Raw genomic sequence first — 8,028 nt, 5'->3', positions numbered from 1 at the left:
GGGACTTTACTGACATTGATCCGGACCATTGACCTTGTATAAAATTCACAAGTGGACCTTTAACAAAAAAGTTTGAGTAGCCCTGCTTTAAACTCTGCATACTGAGCTCTGATTGGTCAGCAGGCAGTGGTTAGCCGCACAGCATAAGTTACCATGGAGATACCATTAGCCTGCTAAAAAGTGAGCCAGCTTCGTAGGACCGGAAACCCCGAGTTTTCCCAAAAGTTAGCCGGCTAAGCGAAAATCCTGCTTCGTAGTACAGGCCTCTAATGTGGGTCAAAGCAAACGGACAAATGCTGTTTACATTACAGTTTTTTTTATCAATACAGTTCTGTGATGAGTGTTATGAGTGTTGCCTAGCAACAGCACAGTTTACCTGTGGTTGGCAGCTTCCCTCTTCACTGACTGACTGACACGCTGGTGTTTTATTGACACTGTGCTCTGAGACGATGAAGATAGTTTTTCTTGTCTAGTATAACAGATTGGTGATCTCGGTGAGTGTTATCGTTTATGTGAGGTCGCTCTAGGCAACGACAGAATTATAATTGTTTTCTTCCATTTGCGTCAAAGTAACTGACGCTTAGGAATGATCAGCATTCACCCGAGACCAGACTGTTGGGACAAATAGCACAAATACCACAGTGGCATTTTTCATTGAGTTACATCAGTGACAGTTGAAAGTTAGGTCACAAATTGCTGTTGTTTTTTAATACATTTTTACCTCGGGTGGCAATCTTTTGGAGGTTTTGATGTCTTGGTAACATTTTAGTTTTTATCCCGAATGTACTGTGGCCGACAGGGGCAAACACGTTACAACGGCCCAACACCATTTCCATTAGGAGAAGCTAATAAATGTGCCAACTTTATAACCCCCAAACATCAACAACCGCTTCGGTCCCAGTGTCCCCATTTCCATTGTGTTTTGAGCTTCTTGTAGCATTTTTTATTTGCAGCGTTTTTTATTTTGCACTTGCAGCGTTCGGTATTTACAGCGTTTTTTTATGCAGCGCTTTAGTAATCGCTGCGCATGTGTTGTCAAGTTGTTGAAGCTGTTTTTTCATTTGCATGCGTTTTGGAAAATGTGTGTTTTTATATTTATATCGTTTTTGAATGTGCAGCGCGTTTCTCCTAATGTAAGTGTTTTGGGCTGTTGTAACGTGTTTGCCATCATACAATGTATTAAAAATCACATACACATTGTCAGGATAAATTGAATTTTCCCATGTTACAACATATAAAAAGGGATAATTAGGGTTAAATACTGGGACATTAATACTAGTATTTATCAATAATTTTCTCCTAACTCCCTTTTTCCCGGGGGAAAAACCACAGGAACCCTGGTTTATACATCCTTGTGGGTTTGCTTGTTTCAGACTGCTGTTCTTCCTATGTTTCTCCATCTCTCTCTCAAACCTCATCAACTTATTCTGTCACAGTTAAAAACTATAGTGTGACCATGACATGCTTTAATAACTGTAATAGAACTGGCCCATCTTCTCAGCCGCAGCAGTTTCTGCCAGTTATGACATGAAAACCAAAGTTTCCAAACACCATTTCACTACTTGCGTCATAACTTTACTCAAGTATGGGAGTGTGCTGGTTTCTGCTACATCTCCATATTTTAATCTTCCCTCAAGAGAAGGCGTTTGTGTAAAAAGACGACTTTGAGAGAGTGAGATAATCCATCAGTGGTTACACTCTGTAATCCTTCCTCTCTGTTATCTGACACCCACTAAAATAAAACAATTCATTTCAAGACATAATCCCTGATACTTTACAAACTTTACCTTCAAAACCATGTCGGTTTTTTGTGCCACGTTGATGTTGGAAGAAGAAGTTTGGACCTAAAATATTTTTGAAATGTATACATTTAAAAAAAGGATTACTCACTTTATGCATTGCGCAATGATGGGGAAACTAGACACAGATGGAAGTAAAAGGTTTATAACTTTAAATCTGTTTTCAAATTTTTCTCAGGCTTTTGATCAGTTTTTTCATCACACCCTATTTATGATGTTATACACAGAAAGTGTCAGTTTAAAGCTCTGTCTTCTAAATGTGTTAATAAATGTCACGCCACACTGCAGACCGGCCCAGTTCCTGCTCTGGCCATTTGCCTGTAATTTCCTGTTTTCAAACAGTTTCATAACCCTCTTGTGTACAGCCACTGCCGCAATGAATATTATGTAATTCAATGCCCCAACATTGAGTTGCTCCGAGGAGAACAATGGCACAAGAGTGATGTTTTCAAGCCTTTTCATAGTGATACCATCTGACCTCAGGTGACTGATCTGTAAAGATATTCCTGGACTAAAGGACTGTTCATAATGACAGGGAGGAACACAGCCGTAAACAAGATGAAGCTGGGGTTAGAGCACGAAAAATGTGGAATCTAATCAATGGAATGTGAATATTTTTGACCTATTGCAATTACAATCTGATTTAGTATATTGGAGGAAGGGGTCATTTTTGCATTGTTATTAAAAACATTTTTAGGGAAGAAGGCCAACACTTGTGGTCTGGCTGTTTTTAAAGGGGTCCTTCTATGCTCATTTCAAACTTTACTGCTCTCCTACTGCCTGTGCTGCGGCACCTCTTTTTTACATTACATGTTACTTATTAGACGCTTTTATCCAAAGCAACTTACATACTCAATACTGTGGACAATCCCCACAGGAGCAATTTGGGGTGAAGTTTCTCAGGGACACAATGACATGCTGACTGCAGAGGGGTTTGAACCTGTGACCCCCTGATCCGAACACCAACTCAAAACCCACTGCACCACACGCCTCCCTGAGCCCAGTCGGCTCTGATTGGTTAGCTATCCGGCTTTGTTGTGATTGGTCAACCGCTTACAGATGTCCCGCCCCTTAACCTATCACGTACAATGTACGCGCTAGCCAATAGAAGCGTGAGTGTTAGATGGTGAGGTCAATATGTTCCTGAAGTAAACAAAGGAGTCCAATGGAGGCGTTTTAGGCGGGGGCTGGGGGGTGTTTTGGAGAGAAACTCCCTCTGGAGGGAACTTGGGATTTAAGCCTTTGAAGACCATTTACATGCACAAAAACCTATACAACACACTACATTAAAGGGAAAAAGCATATTGGGGCCTCTTTCCTTCAAACTTATTTAGCTTTGAATGCTTTGAAGTCCTTGCTACACTGCAGGCTGTATTTGAGTTGCTGTGTTACCTGCTGAGGCCTCCCAGCACACAGGCCTGAGTCACACCTCCGACAGTTGAGAATGTGGGAATGAAAAGGGAAAGAAAGAGAGAGGGATCAGCACTCCACAAAGGCCCTGCGGGAATGGTCCAGGTCCCGCCCCTCCTCCACAGCCGCTCACCTGGCCGTCTGAAACCTGAGACCACAAGTTACTCTTCCAGTTTTGATCTCCGTCACAGCGTGGGAACACTCCCTGGATCTATCATCAGAGAGCTGAGCTGATACAGCTCACAGTTTCATCTGACTGACAATGACCCCTCCCCCCCACCTGATCAGCAGGCCTACCTGACTCTCACTGTCTCAGGCCGGCTTGGTTTTCTGTTATTACGTCTCTGTACCTCAGCACTCAGCTGGTATTTGTTCTTAGATAACTTCAGCTGTAGACAGTAATGGCTGTAATGCTGCAGGTCACATGTGATGGATGACTGACCTCAGAGGGCCTGCAGCCTCCAGGGTCAAAGGTCACAGCCAATGATGGTACTGTGTTTTTGTTGAGGAACAGCCTAACAAAAGTGTCTTATCTTATCCTTTCTCAGCCGCGGTTCCGCGGTGTCTCGCTGTCTCGCAGATCCCACGTAGCAACCAGGAAACGACACCAGTAATCCAGCTCACACTGTCCGCTCCTCGAGCCTCAAAGGGCGGAGCAGCGAGCCCCTTAACGTCCCGCCAACACGGCACCCAGACCCCACGCAGCATTCTCATCTGTTTGTAATTACTGGTGTCATTTTCTGGTTGCTAACAAACGCCATTGTAACACATAAACACACATCAGAGCACAGTGGGCTCACAGGGAGGGAGGGGGGGGGGCGGCGCCAAGAGCTTGAACAAGGCGTATAGGACAGAGAGTGAATACACATACTAGACAGAGATGCTGTATGTGATTTTGGAACATTGAACAATGTAAATCTATTCTAGTAGACCTTAACAATGGAATTATGATGAGTAGAAATGGCCATGACATGGGACCTTTTTTAAAGAGGCCCTATTATACTTTTTGGGTGTTCGCTTTCCTGTAGTGAGTTATATACGTAGGTTTTTGTGCATGTGAATGATCTGCAAAGGCTAAAATCCCAAAGTTCCCTCTAGAGGGAGTTTCTCTCCCACACACTCCCCCCTCTGTCTGAAACACCTCCATGTTTACGTACAGAACAAGTTACATCCCTACGTAATACTCGTGCTTCTATGTGCGCGACCTGCAATTGTTTTTGTTACGTGTGACCTGGGCATTCTGATGAGTGATAGATGACTGTATGCCAGGAGGTTGCAGTTTCAACGAGCGTTGGCTAGCAGAAGACAAATGCAAGCCATGGCTAAGACGAGGGTCAAGCCCACGAGTAGCCTCCTGCAAAGTGTGCAAAAAATAATTTCAGTTCTTCACGATGGGAGAGTCTGCGCTGACGAGCCACATGAAAGGTACGCCGTAGTAGAGCATTTTGGATTAGGCTAACGTTGCATGTTACGTTGGTTTAAGCTAACGTTGGCAAGCTGAATAGCGAACTCAATGAGGGATAATAATAATAATTGCAGGGGACAATCGTTTCAGAGGAGCTTACCTATGTTATGTGCGTTATAGTCGCCATCCTGTGGTGTTCAGAGGATGTGGTGTGTAGAGACCTCATAATCACACATGATAGTAGTGGCGGTTCGCATTTGTTATGCGCAGGAGGGGGTTGGGAGGCGGCGAATAACGCAAGGAAAAAGCAGTACAGTTTGGGATTAGCCATTGTTAGTCCAGTGAAGGTAGGAAGCAGCACTCAACCAGAGGTCAACAGTCCTTGTTTTTCCAAGTCCTTGGTTGCTTATAGCATAAAGAACATCTGATTTAATGTGAGGTAGGGAAATAATCATTTAAGTATAAGTATGTGTATATAAATATGTAATTTACAACAGCTGTAAGATGCTTGAAAAGTGCTTGAATTTGACTTATTTTCAGGTTCACAGTTGTATTGTGTGTCTTCTGTGACATATTTACATGCTTTAATGTTCAAAAAGCTCTTTATCTTTCTCACACTACCTGTGTTGCAGCACCTCTTTTCACCCTCTGCCCGAAACCAGAGCCCAGTCTGCTCTGATTGGTTAGTGGTCTGACTCTGTTGTGATTGATTAACTGCTAAGAGATGTTCCGCCTCTTAGCCTATCACATACAATGTGTTGGAGCGCTAGCCAACCCCAGCACGGGTGTTGCATAGTGATGTTGTTGATGTTGTTGTTGTGTTGTTGTGTTACGGATTAAACAAAGGAGTCAAATTGAGGTGTTTCAGGCAGAGAAGCTCTCTGGAGGGAACGTTGGGATGTTAGCCTTAGCAGCCCATTAACATGCACACAAAACTAAATAACACACAACCGGAAAGGGAAAAACCACTAAAAAGCATAATAGGGCCCCTTAAAGGCTGGGATGATAAACTGACAAGATACAGTGGCAATGAAATATCCCAAGTCTCACTATTCTTTTCTTTGTTTGAATGCCTCCTGAATTTGATGGAAATGGTTTATTGCGTTTAGATGTTTGAGGGCCCTGGATGGGAGCCATTCCCTTTGTATAGAACGTGTTAAGCTGTCTCACAGAACATGTATTTTACCCTGCAATGAAGACAAATATCTGCTGCTTGTCAGGAAGTAATACATGAGAATGCATGATTTGAATAGTTTGATGCTCAGCAGGGTGTTTCTGGGATGACGACTTTGGCCGAAGGCCTGCTGTGTCAAATCTGTCTCACAGCACGTTTCTACTGAGCTGTTAATGGATTGTTTCCCAGACGTGGACCCAAACCGATGTGACAAAATACATTTTAAAGGAAATGTTGGTTAGAAAAAGTGCTAAATTATGTCTTTTTATGTTTCTCACATAGGGATTATCTTTTGAAGAAAGGCTCAGGTGGAAAATGTGCTAGCTGAGTAGGTTTCATGCAGGGAGGAAAGTTAGGGGCAGTAGAGTTACAGAAGAAACATAAGGCTATTAGAAGCACTGACCGTAAATGTCAATGGGCGCAGTGACCCAACCTCCTTTTGTTTAGCTTTTTATGGATTGTGCTCAGTGATGCATTATATCAAAATAACATGACCATTTCTACACACACTCTTTTTCTCCTTCTCACCACACTGAGCACTTGAACTCAACAGCTTGACAACAGCCCACACTTAAGAAGGACTGTCTCAATCCGTCGCCCCGCCTGCCGCTCCGAGTAATTTCATGTAATATCTGCTGATAACAAGTCCAGTTCCTAGATTATACAGTTGCACAGTGCACTCTTTAGTATATTAAAGTTATCCAAATTGATCCAATATATATGCTAGACAATGGAATGGCTCTGCAAACGACTTCACATAAATGAGGTAACATAAATAAACAGTCTTATACTGGGTAATGCTGTCGTTTATGTTTGGTCGTGTTTCTCCGGGCGCAGAGTGCAGCACCTGCTCTTACACACACAGGAGCTCAGTGTAGTAGAGGAGAGACAAATCTTAAACCCTCCCTTTGGGGATTCATGCTGCACTCGTTGCAATGCTGGGCATGAATGCTGCTCGACTGAAAACAGCTGTGTGACAGCTGACGTTAAGCCAAGGATCGGATCAGGCTGATGCAGATCATTTAAAAAATCACCTTGATTAGCCCTGATTCCAGTCTATGAAATCAGACTGGATCACTACTCTAAAGTTAGCAAAGTAAACAAAAAAGAAAACATGGAGAGAGTTTCACATTGGCGTCTCCCAAATGTGTAATTTCTTTTGAATATAAAAATAACTTTGGCTCAAAAGTAGTTTGCCTACTGCGAATGTTAAGAGCGTTGATGTGTCAGCATGAATGTGACCGTGACACATTTTGACACCTGGAGGCAGGCAGCCGGGTTTCTGCATTCACATGTCATATTAAAAAATCCCTCCGTCCCCGATGGGAGCTGACGCACAAAGCCTTATGCAAATGGGACCTGTTGAAACCAATTTACTCAATGTGTCTTTGGCCCATATTCTGCTGCGCTTAAATGTAAAAAAAGGACGATTTTTACTTCTGTCAGCACGATGTCTTCATGAATAAGCACTCTAAGTATGAATGCACTTGTTTGTGTTGTATAAGTGTAGTTGGCACTGAAATCCCAAATAAAGTTTTCATGCACTTAAGAGCTGGGTAGAAGAAAATGTACCATGTGTATAGCAAAAGGGCTTAACATTAAAATTGCACTGGAGTTGCTGGATAAATGCAAAAGTAGAAATAGAATGAAAATGAGAGGTGATGGATTCAGTGATGACATGAAAATGTAACCACCTTTCACCGTCTTTTCTCTTTGTTTGTACAACTGCCATCATTAATGTGACTATTCACAATAGTTTAAATTCAATTAAGACTTACCTTGCCTTTTATCTTATTTTTAAGGGGCCCTATTATGCTCATCTTAAGTTTGTAATTTGTTCCTCTACTGTGACATGTCTCCATGCTTTAATGTTCAAAAAGCTCTTTATTTTCCTCATACTGCCTGTGCTGCAGCACCTCCTTTCACCCTCTGTCTGAAACCAGAGCTCAGTCTGCTCTGATTGGTTAGCTAGCCGGCTCTGTTGTGATTGGTCGACCGCTTAGAGATGTCCCGCCTATTACGTACAATGTGTTTGAGCACTAGCCAATAGAAGCGTGAGTGTTACGTAGTGATGTCACTATGTCATGACAGTAAACAAAGAACTACAATCAAGGCGTTGCAGGCAGGCAGGCAGGGAGGGGAGTGAGTGGGAGAGAAACTTCAATCTATAACAAACTACAGGAAAGGGGAAACCCCAAAGAGCAGTACAGGTCCTGTTTAAGAATTCCAATTATTGTGAC

This window comes from Notothenia coriiceps, unplaced genomic scaffold (assembly GCF_000735185.1).
Source record: "Notothenia coriiceps isolate Sejong01 unplaced genomic scaffold, NC01 NC01_scaffold00006140, whole genome shotgun sequence".
NCBI lineage: Eukaryota > Metazoa > Chordata > Actinopteri > Perciformes > Nototheniidae > Notothenia > Notothenia coriiceps.
Note: the sequence above shows the minus strand (reverse complement) of the source record.